The sequence below is a fragment of the Aulonocara stuartgranti genome (assembly GCF_965226115.1).
Source record: "Aulonocara stuartgranti genome assembly, chromosome: 12".
Classification (NCBI taxonomy): Eukaryota; Metazoa; Chordata; class Actinopteri; order Cichliformes; family Cichlidae; genus Aulonocara; species Aulonocara stuartgranti.
In genome coordinates this window covers 23105230-23132149 of record NC_138948.1, presented here as the reverse complement: position 1 = coordinate 23132149, position 26920 = coordinate 23105230, and the positions used below count along the sequence as shown (strand labels likewise).

General features: G+C 41.1%; 1 protein-coding gene across 1 annotated transcript in view; it reads left to right on the top strand.

The window, feature by feature from the left end:
- Window positions 1–26920, top strand: part of arb2a (ARB2 cotranscriptional regulator A) — a 162240-nt gene that overhangs the window by 72027 nt on the left and 63293 nt on the right. The gene's annotated exons all lie outside the window — the stretch shown is intronic.

The window sequence follows — 26920 nt, the reverse complement described above, 5'->3', positions numbered from 1 at the left end:
TAGTCTCTTTGAGAAAGAAACTACTACAACTATTTAATTCGTTTTACCTTTTTAGACAATCTGCTTCATCACTATCTTTGGGTACTTCTCTGCACATCAAGAACAGGAGGGAAAGAAGGGAAAGTTGTCTTGATAAGGAAAGAATAGCAGTCCAACAAAAGTGTTGCTGAGATCTGCTGTGCAGCATGTAGATCTCTCCACCTTAAGAGTGACCTTAAGAGTGACAGTAGATAGATCAAAAGATGGTGGGAGGGAAGAGAATTTGACTTTGAATGATTCAAAGGAGAGGTTGAAAATAAACGTTTGGCTAGCTTCTTACCTTTATAACCCAGCCCTTCAGCTAAATGGGCCTACAATGTGTCTTTTGAGGTTTAGACTAAGGCCTCTGAGGTTAATGTTTTATTTTCTAGTCTTAAATTTACAATGGATTGTGCATCGCATAATAATGATCCAACTCTTTTGTAAGTGTTTTAGTGAGAGTTACCAACTGCAATAATGAAGGTTATGTGCAGATAATAAATGCAATATTAGTGGGTTATCCTTCCCAAGCCATAATAGCATTTAAGAGCCAAGCTTAGGTACTATTTGTTGTTTGGTTTTCATCCCAGAGAAATCAAAAAGTGCCTTTACTAATATTTGAGTAATACACTGTTTTCATCATAAGAGCATGCTATTATTAGTACCTGTATCATTACTTGAGTACTTCTTAAGTACTAATCATTTAAGTTGTTGGAAAGTTGTCTACTAGGGTATAATCTTCCTGAGGTGGGCTACAGGATGACTATTTCTGACTATTCCTGTACTCAAAGCAGTCTTTCTAGCGTATAGAAAGACTCAGAGTTGCAGTACATGTGTAAATATGGCTTTATTCTTAGAAACAGTGATTAGTTGCATTAACTGTCAAAATATGATTATGGTTAGTTTGGACTGCAATTTAAGAAGCTTGCTAACTAACACATTGCGCTAATTGTGTTTGCAGGCCTTTCTATGATCTGAGAGCAGGGTTTATTTTGCTGCAGGTTTCTTGATCTGGGGAATCGCTGTTAGACTCAGTACAACCAATATTATTATATCTCTCCTTTTTACTCAGGAAGGAGAGGAGGAAAGAAGCTAAGAGGATAGGGCCTTTCATGGGGGGATGAAAGGTGGCCACTTCTCCCACTGGTGTTTTCAGGGATGTTTTATTTTCTTTGTTTTCCTTTCACCTACTCTTTTTTTGTTTTGTATTTTGTAATTTTAATTTGGCTGCTAAATATTCATGCACTGTTTTGTCTGTGACAGCTTCACAATCTCTTGGGCTTTTTCACTGTGTGACGAACACTAGCTTTTCTCTCGATTTGAATCTTTCTGTCTTTCTGTGTTTCTTTCACTCAGACTCTCTTTGCGAGGCTGTGTGCTTTTGTGATGTACAAAACATGCATATATATTATGTGCATATACAGTATGAATAATTAGCATATACCAGATGCAGTATGGGGGAAAACAACATTAAAACAGACACTTTAAAGATTCTTGTGTTCCCTTTTTGTGTCAGGGTATTCAGATATGTTCTTATCAAGTTTCTGCTGAGGCCATAGTAGTTTATGCCTTTAAATGTCAAATGCTCTTGACCTCATCTCGACACTAATACAAACACGTCAAATCAAGTCCAGATTTTATTTGGACCTCCACCATGTTTGACATTGGCCATTTTCACACATGCAGTGCAGACTTTAACTTTCTAGACATTACGTGATGGAGGTGCATGTGACCACAAATGCCTGATCCAGCTGTTTCAGACATTTGTCTTTAACAGGCCAGCTACACAAAAACCCGTGTGATGTTCGATTGCAGCCATTTGTAGTGAAGTGAGAATCACGTAGGTAATGCTTTAGTAAGTTCACAGTAGGTAGGCATTGCGTGTCTTCTATAGTGTACTAAACCATATTACCAGTAATAAAAACATAACCGTTGTTTGCAGTGTTCCAGCATGGTTCATGACATTTTCCAGATTTCATGTTTGAAAACAGCTATGAAAACTCTTATCCTTACCTCAATCTGTTGTGCGATCACCTTGGTTTCACCTGTCCAAAAGGTTTTATTCCAATATTAGACAGTATTTTCTAGTGAGATTGGACTTTTCTTATATTGTCCATATTTACATTCACAGAGGCATCTTTTGATCAGAGATCAAAACAGAATTCTGCTGTCATCCAGTTGAGTTAAATCTTGTGGATTTCTGTTATGGGTGTGTTAGCTCAAAAACATGTTTATATTTTAGACTCTTTAAAATAGCCACGCTTTGCTCTGCTTTGCACACTCTTGGCCATCTCTTGATGAGCTTCATGGCGTAGTCCTTGAAGGAGTTCCCAGAGATGCCGAAGCACTTGTTGGAACTTTGCCTTTACTTTGTGGTCCATCTCATCCCAAACCATCTCGATAGGGTTTAAGTCAATTGACTGTGGGGGCTATGTTATCTGGCGCAGCACTCCATCACTCTTCTTCTTGGTTAGATAGCCGGGAGGTTTGTTTGGGGTCGTTGTCCTGTTGAAAAATAAATGATGTGGACTATCATTTATAAAGGCAAACCGGATGGGATGGCATGCTGTGGTAGCCATGCTGGTTCAGTGTGCCTTCAATTTTGAATAAATCCCCAACAGTGTCACCAGCAAAGCACCCCCACACCATCACACATCCTCCTTGCTTCACGGTGGGAACCATGCATGTAGAGACCATCCGTTCACTTTTTCTGCATTGCACAAAGACACAGTGAGTTGAAGATCTCAAATTTAGACTCATGAGCCCAAAGCACAGATTTCCACTGCTCTAATGTCCATTCCTTGTGCTTCTTGGCTAAAAAAAATCTCTTTTGCTTGTTGCTTTTCCTTAATAGTGGTTTCTTAGCAGCTATTTGACCATAAAGACCTGATTCACACAGTCTCCTCTGAACAGTTGATGTACAGACGTGTCTGCTACTTACACTCTGTGTGGCATTTAACTGGGCTCTAATCTGAGGTGCTGTTAACTTGCGATTTCTGAGGCTGGTGTCTTAGAGGAATTTATCCTCAGCAGCAGAGGTGATTCTTGGTCTTTCCTGGGGCGGCTTTCCAGACTGACTGACCTTCAGTTCTTAAAGTAATGATGGACTGTCATTTCTCTTTACTTAGCTGATTGGTTCTTGCCATAATATGAATTCTAACAGTTGTCAAATCGGGCTGTCAGCTGTGTACCATCCTGACTTCACAACACAACTGATTGCCGCAACCCCATTAAGAAGGCAAGAAACTCCACAAATGAACCCTGACAAGACACACCTGTGAAGTGAAAACCATTTCAGGAGACTGCATCATGAAGCTCACTGAGATATAATACATAATTCCATATATCTTGCTTCATATATTTGATGTCTTCAGTCTGTATCTACAATATAGATAGTAGTAAAAATAAAGACAAACCATTAAATGAGAAACTTTTGACTGGTAATGTATATATATATTCAATGCAGTGCCCCATTGGGCCTGGAGCCTATGCCAGCTGTCATGGGTGAAAGGCGGGGTACACTCTGGGCAGGTTACCAGTCTATCACAGGGCTAACACAGAGAAACAGACAACCGTTCACGCTTGCATTCACACCTTTGGCCAATTTAGAATTGCTAATTAATCTAATCCATGCATGTCTTTGGACTGTGGGAGGAAGCTGGAGTACCCGGAGAGAACCCACGCAAGTACAAGGAGAGCATGCAAACTCCACATAGAATGGGACCAGCTGGTCGGTGGATTCAAACCCAGGACTTTTCTGCTGTCAGGCAACATTTCTAACCACTATATACACACAAACACACACGCAGAGCCCATATACAGTACAGAGCACTGTTGTGATTTTTTTTCTAGACTTTTCTCTGCTTCAAGGAATGTACTACAGAAATAACATAAAAATATACACATGGGATTTAAATCAGCCACTATGTATTTCTTACTTGTTATTGCAATCTCTTACCCACAAGCATGCACACACATACATATACATGCTTGCACACGATCTGCTTAATTGAAGTGAAAGTAGTCCAGTGGGATGTGATGGGAGGTGTGCGTGTGTGTGTGTGTGTGTGTGTGTGTGTCTGTGTGTGTGTGTGTGAGGTGGCAAGTGGAGACTGGGGCCTTGTGGGAAGAACCATTTGACACATGAGAAGACCAAGAGTAAACAAGTTGTCTGTGGGTTAATTAATTACTATTCCCCTTTGCAGTTAATAAATACATTTCTGATCAAGCACTTCAAAAAGGCCTGCCATTAATTTCTCCCGCTCGCTCCCTGTGTAGCCAAGAATGTTAGCCCCTGTTTAGAGCACGCAAGTGTTTCACTGCAATTCAATTCTTTTAAAACCTTTCACAGTGTGTGCTGACCAATTATAGATATATCAAACAGTAAGTAACTGCCTCTGATTGAGAGACAGAGAAGCTTGTGCTACAGGGAGGAACATAGTTGCTCTTTCTGCACTTTGCCCTACCGTTTTCACTCTGTGTCCTTAAGCGATCACAGAATCCATCCATCCATCTCTGTTCACTGCTCCTCAGTTTCTCTTTCAGAGTCCCTAGGCTCTGACACTTGCTGTGATGCTTGGCCAGCCTGTTCCACCCTGCTCCACCCTGCCCCTTCTTGTTGTCTGTCAGCTGTATAGTTTTAAAGAAATATGGATCGTGTTCCCTCAGCTGCTGTCCTAAATTCCTTGTCCTTAGTCCAGCTCTTCTACAGTAACTACATAATAGAAGTTTTTAGCCCAGCTGTGGAGTACTATTTCTTTCTCTCCGTCTCCATGTCATGCACACACATACAAACACACACGACCCTGCTTGTTTGGGTTCCACATTTCCATTATGATTAGGACATTATCTCACACCAAACCAGAAAAAAAGGAATGGACAGAGGAGATAGAGCCATACAGGATGTGAAGGACCTGCATCCATCTCTCCCTCCGCTCGGCTTGTTTTTTTCATTATTTTTCGTTGCCAGGAGTTAGGGGGGTGGATGTGTAAGTGTAAGTGGTGGTGGTTCTGTTGAGGAAGGGTTGTCTAACCCACACTAACCTTCCCGCTCACAGAGTGAAAAAGGAGCACTCTTATTGGATAGGACAGGGCATCATTATATAAGGTCTTATGTAAGAATGCATCTGTCTCCTAGTACACAAATGTGTGGGTGCCAACCAGACAACCAGCCAGCCACCACAACAGCCCCTCAAAAACATGGTTACAGATTTTAAGTGCCCTCTTTGAATACAGCACATACATACATTACATGCTTGCAGAATATCTTCGAGTACACTTTCTGTTTACGGCCACCTGTTTCCATCTGCAGTAAATATACATAATATACAAATATATTTAAGTTCTCTCTCTGGGTGGTAATTGTTTGTGCAGTTTTATATAAGTTGTGGCTGGGTGTCAGATGTGGGAAGGGTTGCTTGAGGGGTTTTTTATCCCCTCCTTATGGACCTAATTTTTATACCACAGTAAGCATTGTTTGCTGCACATCGTGGTATAGAGATTTGAATTTATAAGTTGGAAGTATGATTAAGAGCACTTGCATTCTCAGGCTTTAGGTTTCTTGCTTCTTTTTTGAAATCTTTGAACTTGTACGCAATCATCTTTACAATACTATATTTGACATGTCAGGTCCTGCCCTGCCTGTGGCGATCAGCAGGGCTGGACCCAGACAGGTGTCTGGAATGTGGTAACAGGTGTTTTGCAAACAATCCTGTTTCCTGTTGTTACCCATTTTAAAACTCTGGAATAGATAATAATGATACTTTTACATGAGTGTATTCTAATGATACATTATAATATCAGCATGCAGTTTGAATGAAAAATTGGCTCATGTACATTTAGAATGTCTTAATATTCAGTGCCCCTAAAGCATTTTTGTGAAAAAGATGATCCATGTTTTTTCAGCCAGATTTTTGTGTGTTCCTAAAAGCTTTTTGTGATGTCACAAATTCTTGGCGTTCTCAGTTTTTGTACTTTTAAAACTGTTCAGTGGGTTGAGGTGACCATGCTAGAAAATCCATCACAGTTGCCAAGTTTGGATTCTTTGTGGTCCTCGAACAGTTTTTGTAATGTTTGGAGGTATGCTTAGGTTCATTGTGTTGCTGCAGAATTAATCTTACTCAACTAAGATGCTAAAGAGGGGACATTTTTTTTGAGAATGAAGTGTTATTTTTCCTTGGCCAGGATGGAGTCATTTCAGTAAAAATATCCAGTGCCAACCTTCCTAGGCTTTAGTATTCCCCCATTGTGTTTTATTGCCAGTTCTGTTACTTCCATAAATCTAAAATTGTGTTCATCAGTAAATGTGATTTTTTTTTTCCAGTTAGCCACTTCAAAATTCTTATCTTAGCCCATCCAAAGTATTTGGTCTTGCTTTACTTTTCCAAGCAGCGGTTCGGAAACCACTTTTTGTCCTTCTGAAACACTACTAGATTCAATTTTGAAGAATACTTTTATGATTTGAAACTTGTGTGAAAATTCAATATTTTTTTCACCTGCTGCAAAACAAAACAATATATTGGTATGATTGATGGTATGGTCACTTTTGCTCTGCCTTGGAAACAACTGATGTAATTTCCACAAAGTGTTTAAGTGTCCTTCACTGCCTTTCTCATAAACAGTCACACGAGCCACTATCTGACGCTGAGGAAGCCCCTCTATTCTTTTTGTGATGCATTTAATTAGTTCTCATGCCATGTTTCTCACTACTCCAGTGCTACTTTGTTGGCATTGTTCTGCTGGAAACTTGAGACTCAGCCACATTTATAGTGTGTGAAAAATGACTGCATGAATTGGTCAAATCCACCTGACTGTTATCTGAATGTGTGATTAAATGGTACAACAACAAGAGGATTAAAGGGTTAGTTACTTAAAATGAATTTCTGATCTAAAGCTAGTTTTGAATTTGTCTTCATTTCTTATCAGTATAGTATCTTAATGTTTATTTTTTAGCCAAGAAGCAATAATCTGGGTATTCTCACTGCCACTTTAAAAAAAAATTTATATACATATATATATATTCTTTACATGACATCATAGTTTAAGGTGCTCAGGGTTATATATGTTAGCTCATGAACTGTAATTGTTTATTGTTCGGCTACTTAGCAAAATAACTGCATGGAGCTCAGTTTAAGTTTCTTGGCATTTCACGCTTTCTTAACTCTTGACAAAGCTCAGCTGATTCTCAGATGTATTGGTGATGGCCATGTTAGCTAACATAGCACAAATATGAAATTATTGGATGTCTTCTCTTTGGTCAGTACTTGGGTGTTTTTCTCGCTGCAGCCATGCATGCGTGCACAGAGGTAAAATTGATACCGATCTTATTGCATTATATAAATCCCAGTCAGCCAGCAAACAAGTCGATTTCTCCAAAACTGTTGGAGCCTTCCTTTAAACTGTGTCAAGCTACACTCCACATTTAGATTTATCTGAAAGACTCTTTAAGGCCGGCGCAACCTTCACCTGTGCTCATGAACACACAAGCAAAAATCACTTAAATTTGTTGACAAAATCTCTGCTCTGAAGTCGTCCATTCGAAAATCCCCTCATCTAATGCTGTATGCACGTCTCGCCTGCCTTCGAAACTCTAAGTGCTTGCCTGTCTCTTGCTTCTGGAGGGGATGAAGAGAAGGTTTGTTTTTATCTCAAGGTTCTCCATAGCTGGCGGGCTTGCAAGCGGTGCAGTTGTAGAGCAGTTTCCTGCATGTATGTCTGTCTGCTTGTGCTTATATGTGTGCGCGCGTGATTCTGTGTCTTCTGCACGGGCTCTGTGTTTGTCTGGTTGCATGTGTGTTTATGTGCTTGCACGTATGTATATGCACACTTCTGTGCGTCTCAGCCTTTGCCTGGAGAAGCCTGTATCGTCCTGAGCAGAACAGCTTGGTTAAGAGAGCTGCTATCAGCGCCACGTTAGGAGAGGAGAGGACAAGAGAGGAGGAGAGGGTGAGAGGCAATGATAAATGGCTGGGGCACACTAGCAGAAATTAGTGGAGCCGTATGCAAAGCTGTGGCGTTTTGTTTGATGTGAAACAAAAGGACCACCACGACAAAAGTGCCTGCCAGCCTGCACGGCAGGACAGCAGCCCTCAGGACATACACCATCTCCACTGACAAAGTGTGCATGTGTAATTGGATGTGTGTGTGTGTTTTGGTGCGCACTTGGGTGTGCACGTACGTGTTAATGCATGGCGCTGTTTTCTTGTCCTGTCTATATTATGTATATTATCTCTCTGTGTGTTTTTGTGGTCTGGTCGTAATGACAGACAATGCCTGGCCCTTTGTGTGCCATGAAAAGATATGGTTTCTTCCTCTGTACAACTACAGCATATTTGCTCTATTAAGCGGCTGAAATACAGCCGTCTAATTTCTTTGTGAATGAATAGGATCTTAGAGAGCGCCTCTCCTCTTAACATAAGGATGTAAATTGAACTGTTTAAATGTCACGGCTAGCAAGCTGATTTGATTTGAATTGATTTGCTTCTTTTCTGGAAAAAAAAAGACCCCCCTTGCCAAAACCTTAGCTGTGCTGGTTGCCACAGATAGACCAAGGTCTTTCTTTCCACCTCAACAACACATTGTAGGGCCCCTGAATTCTTCTATCTGCTGTGATTATGTACAAATGGCCTTCATTTGCCATCCATTTCAAAGCTGTAGTGCTGCATTGTGACTAGAGGCAGATGACGCAGACCAAATTACAGCGGGTTTGCTGCCTGAAAAGGATACTCACACAATAGGCTTTGTGAAGTATTCCCTTCAATACGTCGCCATTATTCTCACCTTTGTTGGTATTTCTCTCTATGTTTCAGGAGCATCTTTGGGTTCTAGATTGCATTTGTGGTGTTAGTGAAGAGTGGGGGGTTGAAAATACTTACCTCTTATGTCTCTTGTGCTATTCCTTCAATAATATCAAGGGTAATTGATTTTGTGATAGATTCGTTTTTTGTTTGCTTCCTAGGTTTGCTTTTAATTTCCTTCATTATTAATTATGTTGTTTTATTGTTTTGAAGTTGCAGGTTAATCGAGATCTCAGGAGCATAAATGTAAAAATAGGGATATTTTTTGCCTCTAGATTAAACTGCCTTTCTCACTTTAGTCAGATTGTTTAAACAGTAAGCAGACGAGAAGTAGTCTAAATGACTTCAGTTACCAAGAATCTTCCTAGAAAACAGTTGCTCCCAGTTGCCTATTGACTTTTTTACCTTCTTCTTTCCTGTTTTCTGCTAGCATCTGATATACTTTTTAGTTTGTCTTTCAAACTGTCTTATTGGTAGCTACCACTAACTGGCCAGCTAACTAGTTAGTAGTTGATATCTTATGAGCAGTGTTGGGTAAGTTACTTTAAATTAGTAACTTAGTTACATTACTAGTTACTTCTATCAAAAGTAACTCAGTTACTTCAAGTTACTCGTTACTTTCAGAGTAACTAGTTACTAGGGAAAGTAACTTTGGTTTTACTCAGAATTCTCTTGTTAATGTGTTGCTTCCGTAACTGGATACCCAGCAAGATTGCCAGTCTTCTAGCTTGCTTACTTGCCACAAGTGCACTGTGCCACCTACCAATAGAAAGGAAAAAATAATGTGCACATTTCCATGAGAGAAATCCCACGCCTGATTCTATCCTAGCCTGCTTTTTACATCCAACACAAAAACTGCAGTCGTGGTGCTTTCGATTGTACTCAGAACTCGGAAATTCTGCCTTCTGAATAGGAAGATGTAGGTAACACCAGACTGCAGATGAGCTGCATACAGAGCTGGACTGGGACAAAAAAATCGTCCCGGGCATTTTGACTAGAGACCGGCCCACCATTATAGGAAAAATCATAAAGCCTTTGAATGAAAACAAACACTGTTGTGACAGTGATGTACACTGTTCTGATGGTATATATGTATCAATCTATCAATTGTTTGTTGCAAGACTCAGATAATTATTTTTTTAAAAGTGAGACATTTTAAATGAGAATAAGAAAGTATTCCCTTGTGCCCCCTTTCCCTTTTAATGCCCTACATGGACCCCTGGCAACACTTTGCTAGACCTGCCCCTGCACAGTTACCAGCTGTCAGCTACCTAAAAAAGGATCCTGGTGTTATTTGTCTCTCAGAAACAGTTCATAACTTCCCTTCAACTCATTCATGTCACCTAAAAGGTAAACCTGTTTCTCCATCACAGCTCTGATGATTCAGTAAGGACATCTCCTGGTTTCATCTTCATGTTTCCCTCTCATCACATAACCAAACCGATATCATGACCAGCAGGTTTACAGCTGTGGCTCCAGCCAACATCAGCTGATACTAGAAATTAATATTAAATAAATTCTAACAACAGCTGATCAAACGTGCTGCTGTTGTTTACCGCGACATCCGCTGGTTTCCTCTTTCTGCCGCAAAGTGGGCGATAAATAAACAAGAGAGAAAAGCCGATCAGCTGATCATTGATCAGTTTCATGATTGAAGTAGAAACAGGAGAGGGAGGGTGAGAGGATGAGAGAAGAAGCTGTGCAGCGTAAACACAGAATAACTCCAGCTTTGTGTCTTTTTCATTGTAGCTGAAGTCCGGGACAAACTGTTCCTTTTCACCTCAATACGAAACACGTAATATTTTCTCTGAATACGAGACGATTCCGTTTTTTACGGCACGGTTGTCAACTCTAATAATTAACCTTATGAACAAAATAAAGTTCAACATCAGTAACATAGCACCCACCCAGCTGTATAGAAACTCCGTCATGCTAGCTAGCACGCAGTACGAAAAAGTCAGCATAACGAAAATAAACTCCACCTAACCCTGGTTCATATCTGACCCAGATGGACTGCAGGTTATAACTTCTTACCTGAAGTTCAGTTCACCTGACACTCTTGGACCAGCAGCCGCTTCGGGTCTCTCCTCTTGCCTCCTTTTTCCTTCATCCACCTGCTGGCTTCCACCACTTGCTAATGTTATTGAATCTGTGGAAGGTCCGCGATAGCCACCACACGAAGTAACGAATAACGAGCCTATCTAAATCCCAGTAACGAGTAACGCGTTCCCGGTTTTGGGATAATAACTAGTTACCGTGCTCGTTACCACAATAATAATGTAGTTACTGTAACGCGTTACTTAATAACACGTTAGTCCCAACACTGCTTATGAGTAAAAAAAAAGGCTTTTAAGTGCCATTGAATTTAACATTGATTAAAAAAGTATGTAAAACCTTTTTGAATCCCAAAGTTTCCTTCTGTTTTGCTACCGCCTTTCACATTTGCATTATTGCAGTCAGTTGTCTTTTTCCACATTTTTAGTAATTATCCGATGCCAGTCAGAGAGATTAATATAGAGTGTTTTTACAACACAGCAAAGGTAGACAGGCAAGAGAAGCTCTGAAAAAAGTGATGTGTTTAATGTTTTAACAGCTGTTTCCCTGAACTTTGTTTCAGCTGAAGGGCTACTGCAGGTGTGGCTAGGTAGATGCTTATCTGAGACGTAGCCAGCTACCAAGGCCAATTCAAGGTACCAGTTGTTATTCCAGACTTTTTACAATCTGGGGAATTTATATATCTTGTTTTGATCAAAATTTTCCTATAGTGCATTTAACAGCCCAGAGGCAGACAGAAGCTGTTGCTTTCACCTGAAGCTGTGATGCCGGATCAGTCAATACACTTTAGGACTTCATTTCCTCAGTTCCCTCTTTCTCTCTGTATGTATGAAGGCGTGTGCGCTTTTCTCAACAGTTCGGTAAGCTGCTGTCATTTTATTATAGACATCTGCTTATAAGCAACAAAGTTGTCAGTTTCCTGAGTGCAACAGTTATCTTGTACATAATAAAGATGCTCCTTCTAATTTGTCTATATTAGACTTTGATTGGCACCAATTTTAGACTCCAGCAGATGGAGGCATTACTAAATGTTGGTTATGAATCGTTTGTCTGGTCTAGTCCTTGGTCTGACCATCCATGGTTTTCAATGGTCGAGCAAGCTTTCACTAGCTCGTCCCGGTTACCCACTCCTCTCCTTTATTATTATTTTTTCAAAACACAAAGATGTTGCCATGGTGATGTAATTGAAAATCATTACATCTCAAACAAGTATTGTTGAGGTGACTATTCACAAGTCTCACCTTTTTGTCTTCCTGTTTTTTTTCCCCTTCCTAGTAAAAAGGAAGTGCAAAATCCATCTGTCCTTAGTGCATCATTGTGCAAAGGCTCTTTTTTAATCCCTCTTGCGCTGCCCATCCACCCCATAGCCAAACCTATTCAACACAGGGTCTTATTCACCACTTTATGATATAAAACACAGAGCTAGTTAAAGTTCATTTGAGTTCAGTTAAATCTTGAGGGATTCATCATTACATATTTACTGGCTGAGGCTGATCTTGCTGTAAGGTTCTACCCTCGTCCCATTGATCTAGTGCGCATGTTCACTCCCGAGGTTACAGGACGTGCTTCCATTTGCATAAGGCCCTGGGCAAGGTTCTTTCCACCATTGATTGGCCTGTCCATGAGCGCCCCGTGCCTTCTCACATTGATCACTTTGTTTTTTCCCGGAGACAGTGCTACTCAGAGTTCAGCTGCAGCTCTAGCATATCAGACCTGCCGGAGGAAGAGAGAGAGGGACCGACGGAGGGAGAAAGGAGAGAAAAAAGAAAGAGAGGGGCAAGATGGAGTCATAACTGATAGATGGAAAACCAATAATAATGCACCGATATCTTAATACTTTGCATACTTTTTTCTATGAGTTTTAGAACTATCAAAGTATGAAACACTTTCCATTGCCACCTACGTTATCCCTCTTTCAGCCCGTGTTTCCTCGAGTAAGCTGCTTAAGAAAGTAGGATTCAGTAAAATCGCACACAATAAAATATATAAAACATTCAGCACACTCAAACATATATTGCCTTTTCTTCTACCTGAAGTACTGCTGAAATTGAGCAGACCTCCTCCCTTCCTGTTCATCCTCGCCCTGGTCTGCTTGTATCAGTGTGCTACAGAGCAAACTCTCCTCTAAGCTGTCTGTTACTTGTTTTCTCTCTCCCTCTCAGTAAAACTGTCTTCCTTGTAGGCTGCTTGGACAGTCTTCCCTCACTTTACCTTTCACTTCCTCAGAGAGGATGCTGTCTAGGCTTGCTCACGGTTTCTCTGCTGTCAACCATCCATAGTCTTACTGTAGTTGTGAATTCTTATAAAGGCTGAAGATGTACAGCTATATTTCTTGAAGTATTTACTGAAGTAGACTTATTTCACTCAGACAGGTCTAATCATGCAGTCATGACTTTGGGTGTCGCATAAAGCCATACATGCATTTTGACTTGTGCATATGTGCCATTGTGTCTTTATCCAGCATGGCGTCAGTAGCGGCGCAAGGATCAGATTCCCATGATGCACCTCTTCTCTTTGTTCTGCTTTGTGAAAGCAGTGCGCAGCTTTGTCTGCCTTTCCCGTTCCACTCGGCTCGTTGCCTCAGCGGCAAGGTCTCAATCTCTTCCCTCTCTTTTTCTTCAGACCTCTATCTTTCTTTTATTCGCTCTTTAATACGCATTGGGCACTGTTATCCATTTTCCCCCCACTCCTCTCTCATTTATTGCCTTTTTCCTTTACATGGCAACCAAATTCGCCGTAATTCTTACTTTCCCTTTGCCCCTGTTTTTTTTTTTTTTTAAATGTCAAACCACTCCCTCCTGCCGCTGCTTTTTGTGGATAAAATACTTCTAAGCTTCTTTGGTGACCCTCCTAGTATCTACTTTCTTTTACCACTTAAACTCGCCTCTTTTCATTTTCTTGTTTTTATTTGGTTTCATGGTGTATATGGTATTTTACTTTGTTCTTTGCTCTTCCCCTTTGCTTCTGATTCAGTCACTTTCTTTTCCCTTCCCTCTCTTAACCTCAACTTCACACCAGATTTTGCCGCTCTATTCTTTCCCAGCGATTCTTATCCTTCACTCGAGAATGACCTCACTCCTCTCTCCTTCACACTATTTTTTATGTCTTTTAGATTTGTCTTTTTCAACCATCTCGCCCTAAAACCACTCATTTTTCCCAGTGATTCATCATTCTCGCACTTCATGCTTACAGTCTTAAAGAAGAAGAGAAAAAAAATCCCTCGAGTGCTGTTTATTTTGTGTGAAATCATTTTAAATTAAATAGCGATCTCAACCTTATAACTCAGTACCATCAAGTATGTCAAATAATAAGTGATCGTAAAATGCAAGTTTAAAAACTTTCCCCAAATATTTACCAAGTGGATTATTTTTTTTCTCCTTTTTTACTCTGACTTGTCTTTTATCATCTCACATTCGCTGTTCCCACTGTGGTATTTTCATGCATTCACCTGCTGTGTCTGGGTGTGTCATCTGGTTACGACCTAGGTCACCTTCACCGAAGAGGGAATACAAGTGCTTGACACGAGGTTTGAATGTGTTGAAGATGACATGTTGACAGCTCAAATGAATCACTTGTCACGTGTCATTTTTTTTCTTTCCCACTTGTTAATCCTTCGGTAAGAATACAATATAGGAGAGGAATCTCGAGCCCATACCGGGGTTGCAAATTGTCACGCAAGCATCGCTCGATTTCGACACTTGGAATCCAGTTTGCTTTTACGTTTTTGTTGTTTTGCTTTTTATTTTTCCACTCTGCCCTCAAGACTGTGAATGGTCTCATTCTGTGGCAAATGTAGCAGGGAGAATACGTCTTAGGGATTGAAAGGAGAGAAAGTGTTGTGTTTGAAAAGCTGTGAGGCACAGCTAGGCGGATCCTGGTGCAAATGTCAGTGAACTCAGTGACTCTAGGGTTGAAGTTTAAACCCTCTCTCATTTGCTCCTCTTTTCTGTCTTTCTTTTTATTCTCTTTTCCCTTTTTGCTTTTTGTCTTTCAAACTCTGCATCTTCATCCACTTCATCCTCTATCTCTCTCCCTCTTTCTCTCTCTGTCTGTCTACGACTGCTTTTAAAGTTCAGTGACTGCTGTGTTGGTTTTCTGTGGTATCGGTCTAAACCTTAAGTACCAGGGTCACAGGAATTTTTTAGTGCCTGTCATTTTTTTGTGTCAGTGCATAACTTGCAGTGCGTAACTTGTGGGGTTTGTTTTCTACTTATAAGTGCAGCGTTTAAGCCGAAGGCACATACTGATGAGACTGATGGTAAATGGAAAACAGGCAGTGCCACAGTGTTTCAGTCGGTTCATTTTTTTCTGCTTTTTAAACTTGGTTTATCCTATATGGGCTATTCAGCTGATATATTCCCAATTCTATAGCCTTCAATACTCACGGAAAGCCTTGTTTGAATCCTTTATGGCAGTTTTTTCCATGGATGTGTTTTAGTTATGTACCTGCAGTAAAACATATTTAATTTTTTAAGCCTGGAAAGCCGACAGTGAAAAGAGATGAACTGTTTTATGTGCCATTTTAAGGCTTTATGTGCTGTGAAATACGATGGGGTTATGAAAGACCAAAGGAAGGTAGAGTGAGGAAGGGAGAAGGAGAGTGAGGCAGAGACTCCTGGTGTGGAGCACCCTTTGATGTCTTAGCCGGCTCGGAGTTGAATATGGAGCTCACTGAAGGGTAGGCCTTGTTTCATGGTGGGAATATGAGGCTGATCCTGCGGTCCGATTTAAAAAGAAAAAGAAAAAAATCGTACACACATTCACAGATTTTTTTTTAGAAAATACCATATTTGGGTATAAATGTTTTCATTGTTAAACCAGAGTTTTCATTTTACTCCATAAGGCCTGTTTGTTGTCCCAGTGAACTAGTTTTTGATTCCTCCCATCATGATGTCAGTAGTTCATGGTTCATATTCAGATCAGTTAGCAGGCAAGGGTCTTTGAAAGCATGTGTGTCTCTGTCTCATATATATTCTGCGTTCCTATTAGATGGCTTCACACTTGACTATTCCTCTGGACTCCGCTGACACTGGCTTTCATGCATGGCCTGCCTCTACCTCTTTCTTTCTCCACCACTTACGTTCTTACTTTTGTGGCCTTGAGCTCGGAAAAATAGCTCGGTGGTGTCAGATAACTTTTAACCTCATCACCACCAACCAACTAACATGTTCAGTAGATCCCCATCCCCCATCATCGTTTGTTAACATCCATCTCTTCTTCTGCCTTGTTTTCTCCATCCTCATATTCCTTTCACCAGTCTGGCTCCTTCCACCCGCCGCCCTGACTGTGCCTTCCACACGTGAAGCCATTTTTCTCATGAATTAAGCCTCTTCACCTCTTGCCTCCCTTCGCCTCTATCTCTCCGCGCTCCCTCGCTGTCCTTTCATTTCTGTTTTCGTGGTGTTGCTTAGGGTGATGGTTAGTTGGTTTGGTCTGAGTTCTCTTTGATGAAAACACTAGGGGGCACTGCCTGTCCTTTGTTACCCCTCTCTTTTCCTTAGAAGGTTTCGATGCTTGTGTATTTTTGTATGCATGCTTCGTCTTTGTCTGCCTGACCATGCATGTGCTCTTGTTTGTGTTTGCATTTTGTTAAAAATCAGTCCCTTGTCTGTAATGGATGACACAGATCTGCACTGAGACAGACAGGAAGGCAGACAGGCGGCAGGTCTCTGGTGGTCACCGGGGCCACTGCTCAGCACCCATCCGCGTCCCCCTGTCCTCACACTCACCCCCTGTTTCTGTTTGGTGAACCCAGGGGTGTGGGTTAATGAAAAGGGCTTGGACCACTGAGAAGAACGACAGTCATCTCTCAGCCACCTCTGCTCACCTCCAGCCCTCAGAGACTCTCACTCCATGACAGGCCCCCCCTCTTCATGTCTCTCTCCCTGTTTCGGCCTCTATCCCCTGGGTCATACCATATCATCTGGCTGCCCATTGGCCGCCAACAAAACACAGCATTTGAAAATGATAAAAAAAATAAATAAGAAGGACGGTGGAACATTTTCAGACTGGAGAATGTCTGTAAAAACAAGTGCACGAGAACAACTGTCCTGTTTATTCAAATGCCTAGCAATCGGACTAGGATTTGGATGCCACTGTTGAGAGGAGACGGAGAGGACGCAGACCTTTGTTTCTGTTTTGTTTTTACTCTGCTAGTCGGCAGCTTCTAGTTTCGCTCCACTTCGTGTGGATACCCCAGCAGTACTCTAGTTTTGTTCTTTGTATCCTTTGTATATTGCAGAAGCTATAGTTTGCAATTAGTGACCATGTTCTTTTGCCTCATTTATCGTTAAGTCCGCTGATGAATGTGATTGTTTTTGAAGAAAACCGAATTATTGATTTGCGTTGTTGTCTATGGTGAGGAGACAGCTGATGAGGGGTGTTTGATAGTGCTAATTGGCAGCTCCCATCCATGCAGTGTGTGGTTGGTGGTGGGTTGGGGCTGGGCGAAGTGAGGCGCTGTTATTGTTTAGAGGTGTCAAACCCAACACAGAACAAAGAGGACGGGAGAAATGTGCTGCGCTCGCCCATCAGTGTGCTGAATGCAGCTTATGCACACACGTGCACGCGCGCGTATAAATATATATTTTATATATGTATGAATGCACATGTGTCTGTCCACCCAGGCACATATCTCACACAATAGCACATTACCTGACGTCATATATAGGGTTCACTCGTGCTGACATGCACACACATACACACAGACGGTGCACACACGGAGAAAAAAATATTTTAAAATGACAAGATAATCACTACATTCAAACTTACCTTCAGCTCTGCATAAATGCCTTTCTCTGAGATAAACTAATAAATATATTTTCTTTTCAAATGTGCTCTACCGAAGGCCCTAATTACCATACGCTGACAAAGACCTGACAGAAGTGTAATAGTTAAAAGGTAATTTCACTACAAGTAGGAGTTTGGGTAGGGAAAAGGGTCAGTGACACCCCCTCCCCCACTACCACCACCACCACCGAACCTACCCATCCACCAGCCTGCCTCCACCTCTCTCTTTAACGATTTACTCACGCGTTTCGAGGACTTTTTGCATGATTGACTGACAAGGTCTTTTTCCGAAATAGCATCTTCAGTAATAAGAAATAATTGACTCCCCCTAATCAAAAAAGGGTTCATGGAATCCACAAACCCAACTGTAATCTTCTGTGGCATTTCCAGCAGAATTGACAGTCCTCATAGCTTCAGGCTCTATACCACTTTGATTTAATTGCTTTTTTTTATAAGATTAATAATATGCTTTATACGGAGTTATGTGTGTGTGCTCTGTGTGTGTGTGTGCGTGTGTGTGCCCATTTTCCTCTTCTACAGCTTTGTTTTTAATCAACAATATCACTTGAAAAGAACTTCAACCGGTGTGCCTTTTTTTTCTTGCGAGGTTTACGTTTAATTTGTTAAATACTGTAGTAATTTTTTATGTACTCAAAAGAGGAAGGAATGTTGTTGTTGTTGATCACATTATTATTATTATTATTATTATTATTATTATTATTATTATTATTATTATTATTATTATTATAGTCCTCTGATTTGATATTAAATCTGGTCCAACAGAGTATTTTGTGATATAATCTAAAATGAACTTTTTTTTCTTTATCCGGTCTATAAAATTGGCTAATTGAATTACTTTGTGTTTTCTTAAACTCTGCTTCAGTATTATTTTTTTTAGATTTTGGTCTCATGTCTTGATTACTTTGGGCATAAATATAATAATAATTTAAGTGAGCATGCCTTGCGAACTGCAAAGTTTTTTACATGATGGGGAAAATTAACTTGGAGCTACCCCCAGCCTGTCCAATTTGTAATATGGCCTCAACCCCTTCCCCTCTCTTTCTTTTCTGACTCATCTTTCCTCTCGTTAAAAAGCTGTTTTAAATCATGGCTAGTGGCAATGAGAAGTTAATTTCAGATTGTTATATATTACCATTAATTTCATTTGGCCTTCTGTAAATTTCCCTCCCTCACTCTCTTCTGCCTTTGAGTACAGCAAGTTCACAGAGCCTTTTCCTCTTTTCTTTTCTTTTTTTCTTCTTTTTCTGGCCCCTCTCTTTTGTCCTTGCCCTGCGGCACAGGAGACGAGCAAATATGAAGGAGCAGAAGATGATAACTGATGGGAGGAACACTTTCGTTGTCATTTTACCTCCCCTCCCCTTTCCTTTTTTTCCGGAACTTTTTCCCATGTGTTTTTCAAGTGGCCCGGGTAGTTTAAGCACACACTTCTACTAAGTAGGGTAGTATGCTTGTCCATATTAGGGTTTTTTTGCTGTCTACTTTTACTTCTCTTTCTTTTTTCCTTATTTAAAGTGAAGGTGTATGACTCTCCACCGAGATATTTGGTATATTTGGCCATGAGCAGACACAACCCTTTCAAAGAACGTACAGTAGCTGGACTTTTTGTCTTGATCTGTAAAACTATAAAACTGGATTTGTATGAAAACTAAAAAACTTGTAAAAAGAAAGCTTGAGCTGGGAAAAAAGAAGAAACAGGCTCTGTTCCCAAAAACAACAAGAATGGGGGAAAAAGGATTAAAATTTAGCTGTACTTCACCGTTCTCATAACAAATTTAGAAAAATTGGCTGGAAATTCCCACAATGAAAATTCCAACTCATAGCTTGTTGAAATTTTCTCACTACACCCCAATTTAGAAATGTTGGCTTCGATGCCAACTCTGGGCTCCGTTAGTACAAGAAATCAGTGTTTATCAACCCCTAAGGCTGTGTGTGTCTTAGAAATGGACAGCAGTACCCAATGGATATTTAACACATTAGCTTTGGCAGAGCAGAGAGTGGTGTGAAAACACACTGATTTCCTAAGTGGCAATCATATCAGCCTCACCATCACAGAGGCAGCAGAGAGCAAACATCTGTGTGTGTGTGTGTGTGTGTGTGTGTGTGTGTGTGTGTGTGTGTGTGTGTGTGTGTGTGTGTGTGTGTGTGTGTGTGGGTGGGTTCAGGAAGCCCTTGCTTTTCCTCAGTGTCAGTATCACCCTGAGTTATAACCCAGAGGTCTCACCCTCCTCCTCCATCCACCCTTGTTAGGCCCTCTCGTTCACTCCCTACCTCTATCAATCCCATTCTCCCTTGCCCTCTCCATCCTCGTCTCCAACTGAGAGTCACCCATCCAAATCTATGTTAAAACAGGGTCATCCCCCGGTGTACACTTAAAGACTGTCCCTTTAACCTGCTCCGAAATACTTAGGGCTATTATTATAGCTTATAAATCATTAAGAAAGTTTAATTATACAAAAATTTCATGGTAGAAATGTGCAAGCTGACACATGGGAAGGGGAATTTAATGGGCCAGCAAGTCCCAGCACCGTGAGGGAAAATATTGAGGTTAGGTTTCTATTTTACAGCATTGCCGGAGGGTTGGGAAACAGAGAGAAAGACAAGAAAGAAGCACTTTTAGAGTAAAAAAAAGGAGAGAAAAGACAACGAGGAGGCCTGTGTGCGCTTCGCAAAGTAACTTTCCCATTCCAAACTTTAGATTGAAGCTGTTAATATGGCCACTGATTTGGGAACAATAAAGTCACTATCCACGATACCTTGTGTCACTTATCATGAGAAAAATACAATTAAATTAAAAATAAATTTTTAACATGCCACAGTTTCACTTTGTAAATAAAAATTTGTCTAGATAGATTTACAATTTGAAGAATTTCTTTTAGTGTCACTAAGAAATTTAAAAAAATAAAAATTCCAAATTGTAATGTTACAAATATTTGTCCACTTCTTAACTGTCCGTGTGATTTCAGAGAACATTATGGGTGTACTATAAATGTATTATAAATACTACCACTGTCCAGATGTTAATAAGAAATTGTTAAATTTTGTTGTAGTAACTACACCTTGTTGCTGTCCATTTAAGCTGCTGCTTAATTTACCATGTGTTCACGATTTGTAAATAAGCTGTTAGTGAAACCCTGTTGGAATTCAAACATTTAAGTGCTTATGCAATTACATGTCGCTATCAGGAAGAGCGAGATTGATGTAGAAAATCTGTGACTATGTGAAGAGAGCTTCGCTAAGCTCCAAACAGCCTGGCCTCACCAGCCAGATGTGCAAATGCAAATTAGTCAGGAACCTCTCAGTTCACTTTGGATTTCCACAGGATGTTATCAGCCAGCGCAGGGCAAAGTGCCTCTGGACACAGTTGAAATAGATCATATCAAACCTGTCCCATATTACCAAAAAACCCCCAAAACAAACGGTGATAAGTCCAGGGGGCCAATGTGCCTAGAATCTCTGGCTTCCGGGCAAACAGAAAGTAGTTTAATGAATATACACATACAGTATTACATATAAAAACTCTCATTCAATCCTGTTAATTTGTATTAAACTAATAAACCTGTAATAAACCTGTAATAAACTAAATTAATCGGGTTTAGGGCTGTCTCTTTTCTCTGTCACACTATACTATTATTTACGATAAACTTTTTTCCGACACCATTCATCCCTTTCTTCTTGCCCTTTCTCTCTCCTCCTTCCTGTCTTCCGATCTTTCTCTTGTTTTCCATGTGGGCACAAGCGGGGCGCAACGCCCGCAGCCAGCAGGTTTCCTGGCATGCAGCTCCTCATCCTCTGCCTTTTGTTTCCACCAGTGAACAACCATTCTCCACCTCTGCTGTGTCAGTAAATATTTATTGGCCTTCCTTTTCCTCATCACCCCCACTGTTGTCGGTGCGTGTCTGTGCGCCTGTGAGTGCGTGTGGTTTGCATGTTTATACACACACAGAATCCTTCCCAGCGCATACACTGACATGCGCTACCTCCCTCTACCCAGTGTCCGGTGCCGTCACTCACACATCTCAGCAATGCCGCCCCGTCACCCCGTCCCTCCACCCACCATCCTCTGTTTCTCTCCATCGCTCCATCATGCTTTTGGCGGACAGTCGTGAGAGGAAACAGCGGAGGAAGTTATTGCAGTTTTCTCCTGCTCTGTCACTCTGCCTGCCACAACAGAAGTTTATGCACCTGAGAGAACCAGAGGGGGGGAAACCCTGCAAGTAAATGCATGTGACCTCAGCGAGCAAAACCTCTGCACACTCCCACCACACTAAAGGTTGCACATACACAAACATACTCCCTCTCGTTCCCTAGGGCCCAGTGGCCTCATGCTAGAGAGGCCTTCCTTCCTGCAGTTAAGACAAAGGAAACCGGGGACCGACAGGGGACCTGAGGCCGCTGCTTCAAAGCCACAGGAAGCGCCAGTGTTGTCTCTTCCTGTGGAGGGTGTTGGAGCGTGGAGGGTCAGCTGCCTGTGTTTTCACAGCCAGGGACGAACAAGGATGAGTGTGTTGTGTGTGTGTGTCACATCATTGGTAAGATATCTGAACACGCTGCACTCCAACTCCTGTCCGCCCTCTATGACCTCAGATCACTTCCTAGCTACACATTAGTATGTAGAAATAAAAGAGACAACACATGTACAGACACACATACACCATCATCATCATCATTCCTGTGGTCAGTCAAGTTCTGGTTAAAAGCCGAATCCAGATAAGCATAATCAACCTAACTGCTATTTATCTACATTGTCCTCATTAATTTTAGATGGAAATGATAGGAAATGGAGTCTCTGTGAAAGCAGCAGTCAGTTTGTTTTCCCTTGCCTAGTGCTTGCTACTGTCTTTGCAGAGTCCGCACATGCCTTCAATGTGTACATGTTTGCGTGTGTTTGTGTTTGTGCCCCTCTTCCAATGTTGTTGTATATGGATTTATGGGGGTGTATGTGTTAGTGTGTCTGAGCCATGTGTTTTCAAACCTTCCGGTGTGCACCCACATGCGTGTTTGTTTGTTTTTTCTGTGTTCGCCCTGGCTTCTCTGATGCTCTCCTCTTACTCTCTGGCAGGCACAGGACAGTTAATCAATCAAATATTTAAGCAGTGCTTCAGTGCTCAGTGGGTAGTCCTAGATTATCTGTGGCTGTTGGCAGTGCATGGCGCAGCCACATTATAAGCCTTGTCTCTGACTGGCATCATTGCGGGGTGCTTCCCTCTCTCTCTCTTGCTCTCACTCGCTTTCTCTCTTTCTCTCGCCCTTAGCCTCTACTCAGTCTTTGCTCACTCTCACTGACACTCTACATTTTGTCCTTTTTCATTCTCACCTATTTTCTGTCATTCTCTCTCTGTCCCTTGTTTTCCTTTCTCTTGTTTGCTGCACTCTATTCACACACTCTCTCTCTCTCTCTCTGTGTATAATTGTGGCTTTTCACATTGACTGTCTGACAGTGAGCAAGGCCCCTTAAAGAGCTCTCATCTTTCTGTCTTTGCCTGCTTCTCTCTTTTCTCTCACTCTGCATTCTTTCTAGGGATGAGTCTGCCTGTCTCCCCACAGGGAACTCCATTGTGGATTACCATTCAGTTTTCGCCCAATTATCTAGTGGCTTTTGCTGCCTTTGACACATAATTATCAAAGGCCTAAATAATTGTCTTTATTATTGCCGGTGTTTAGATGTAGCGTCAGTGGAGCAGTCATGAGCAAGGGAGCATCACGGGGAGAGGAGAGAAAATGAAGTATTTATCTCGACCAGAGATTCGCTTAGCATGCTGTTAAATGATGTCTCGTCGCTTATTTCAACTCCTAGTCCAGATAAATAAACATGATTAATATGCCCCCCACCCCCCTCCCCTCCTTCATACACACACCCATCGCATATCATATTCTGTGTCAGTGGTGAAAATAAGATTATGCACAACAAAAAGTCTAGCAATTAGCTGGCTTTGTAGTAGGAAGCAGCTTAAAGCGCTAAACACTGTACTTTACTGAGGGCCGTGTGAGAGGTCAGGTACAAGACACATGGGTTATAGACAAGTCTGCGTGTGTGTATCTGCATCTGTTTGAGCGACTCCAAATGCGTGGGGGTTGGCTGTTTCATAGAGCTTGTGAAAAGCTGGATTTAGCAGAGTTGTGCCAACCGAGGGGGTCAGAATATGTGATATTTGTGGGTCTCTTTAGCAACCAGGCCCTCTGCAGAGAAATCAAAAAGAAATGGTTTACGAGGAGGGGGAAAAAAGGGAGAAGTAAAAAGAGGGAGAAGGATTTCAAAGTTCATCCAGAGTTTGAATGTATGTGGGTTGAGGGTGAGCTCAAGTCTGCATCGTCAGTTGTGACTCAGATTTGTTATCGTGGTTCAAAAGAATGTAAATGTGATGCTAGTTGGGGTCAAATCGAATCCATATCACAGTGAGGGAGTGTGTTCAAAAACTGCACGGCCATGAAAATGGGTAAAGAAATTGTGTTTACACTGTTTTTTTGTGGCGCTTTAAATCATGCTATTAACAAATCCCTGATAATTGCGCTGAATTAGACTTACAGTGCTGTTATGATGTAGGATATAGATAAACCACATTAGGCAGGTGATAAACAATTCATCAAATTCTTCTTGGGTGCGTGGCGGCTGCCCTTTAAGTTCCGGCTTCCAGATCAAACCCCAGAGCATTGGTCCCATTTAAACATAATCTTCTACTTATGTTTTAGTAACCCAGAGAAAGCCCATTTGCTTCAGGGATGCTGTTCTGATGTTGACTCTTTGGTCCGATCTCTCTGTGAAGTGGGACGAGGGAAAAGAGAATTTTCCTCCTGGGGATTAATAAAGTATTTATAAATACTCTTTGTTGTGCACATCTGGCTGTATGTGTCTCCTTTGTCTAGCTTTATCTCCATAGTCCTTTCTGGGGGTTTTTCTCCCACTTTTGATATCCACTGAGCTTCTTATAGTCTTCCGCCTTTATACTCCTCTTACATTTTTTTTACACACCAGCCCCACATGTCCAACATCCACCCACACCCATTTGAACTTTACTCTGCTTATCCAGCTGCTCTAGCATTAAAGGAAAGGCCAGCCGAGAGGCGGCAAATGTCTCAACATCTGTGTGTTGGTTTTAGTTCAACAAGTATTTCCACATGTTTCTTTTCCTATTTCCCTGTCCGATACTTGACTGATCACAACAGCTGGCTTGTTTCCTTGTAAAAGCTGCTGTCTGCAGTTACATAGTGAATTAGCACATTTAACATTGCGGGTATACGTGGCTAACACTAACTCACAGGCCATTGTGGTGTGGAATGATGAGTCATATGAAAAAACATCTTACACTGATATCCACTGGAGAATATTTGGCTTCGTGCTTCTGCTTGTGAGTTAACAGCATTACTCTCTTAGAAGAAGATACAGACCTGCTTAGATTATGCTTTCAACATGCAGCTAACCACAGATGTCATTGTGGCTTGTAAAACATGGGACCCAGTGGGTGTCAAAATTACTGTGGTTAACGGCCACACGGCATAGAACACTCTCTCCTGGAGTCATTATTTGTCAACCTATTACCCCAAGTGTTACCACAGCCAAGTGCATGTGTGGAGGCATTGCGGCAATGAGAGCTGTCAGAATGAGTGATTGATATAGGCACTGGTGAGAGATGGAGTTCTTTGCTCCTTAATCTTCGGTTGAGGGAAGCAGACTTTGTTTGGTGAGATTTCCTAATTTGTTTGCACTCCTACTTTTAGCAAATTTACAACAAAGTGAATGTCTTTGAGTAGCAAATGATAGAGAAACTTAAACAAAAAAAAAGGCTAAGAAAAATAAAAGACTTTTTTTGTTGTTGATTTTCATATCATTAAAAATTAGGATGACAGGTAGGCTCTGCCTACCACAACGGAAATAAAAGCAACCGAATACTGTATATTCATTTTAAAAGGTAATTTTAGGATTCTAACAAGTTCTCTTTAACCCTTTGAGGTCTAAGTTGCCATTAGTTTGGTAGTTAGTTATCATTAGATGTCCTCAGCACTAATCCTCACTTTAACATTGGGCAGTCCCAATATGTCATTTTTGTTTTTATTAATGTTCTTTTTTCCATGGCAATTAAGGAACAAAGAAAAAAAATCAAACCTCACCCACATCAAAAACTATATACATATTTTTCAGCTATGGCATGCTTCTCATGTCCTCTCTTATTTCGTAAGTACTTTAGAAGTAAAGTAAATGACATGCTGAAGTACTTTAAACAAAGTTAGGCTTACAAAACAAAAGCCTATTTGACACACTGACAAATGTTTGGTTTTACTTACAGTTCTCCTACAGTTCCTACAGTTTTAATATACCAGCGATGTCAACTAAACCTTACCTATATAGAGTATGTTTAAGTTTTCCTTTCAAAAGAAATACATGTTGGAATCATTGTTTTACAGTAACAATAGTAGCAAGCAGAGACTCATTTGTCTGTCCACCTGGGCATTTGAAAAGATGCTGAGATTTCTGCCCAGGCTTGGGCAATGCTCTCGACTAGGTTGAAGTCACATGCTCAGTGTTTTCCATGGGCAGTCAATCCACTCTTGTTTTCTGGTCTAAACTGGTAGTCCTTTCACTCAGGAAAGGGCCCATTTGGCTAGCACCAGAAAACAAGGCCCTGACTGACACCTCCAATTTTAAAAGGTTGACTTTGCAGCTCCCATGGGCCCAGTTCTGCCAGAGGAAAGCTTTTCAGCCAAGCAAGGATGAGGAGGGATTACAGTGAGGAGTGTGTATCAGTGTGTATGTTTTCGTATGATTCTCTGTGAATGAACCTATATGTCTGGACAATGTCTGTCCTTTTAAACTCTAAAGTTGTGTACTTTTTTTTATTAAGTATGCTCAAGTGTGTACCTCACCTGTCAGGCTGCTTTATTCTTCTCTGATAGTGAAAATGTTCCTTTGGTAGCCCTATCAGGTAGATGATATGAGTCTTTTGTGCCTTAATAGATCCATTTATCTCTATATACTTTAATTTGGCTAGGTATGGGAGGATGTATTCAAATGCCTAATCTCATTTATTGCATAGCCAGCCAGAGCTGCTCTCTTTGATAGCTCCACCTTTAGACAAACATTCATCTCCTTGTCCCATTTTAAACCTCTATGCCCATTAAAAACATGGCTTCATACCTGTGGCTCAAGCCAGTTTTGGTTTAATACCTTTGGGCTTTTATAGGCAAATATTTATCCAGCACAAGTCCCAACTAATGCCTTATATTCTAAACTCTTCCCTCAGCCTTAACCT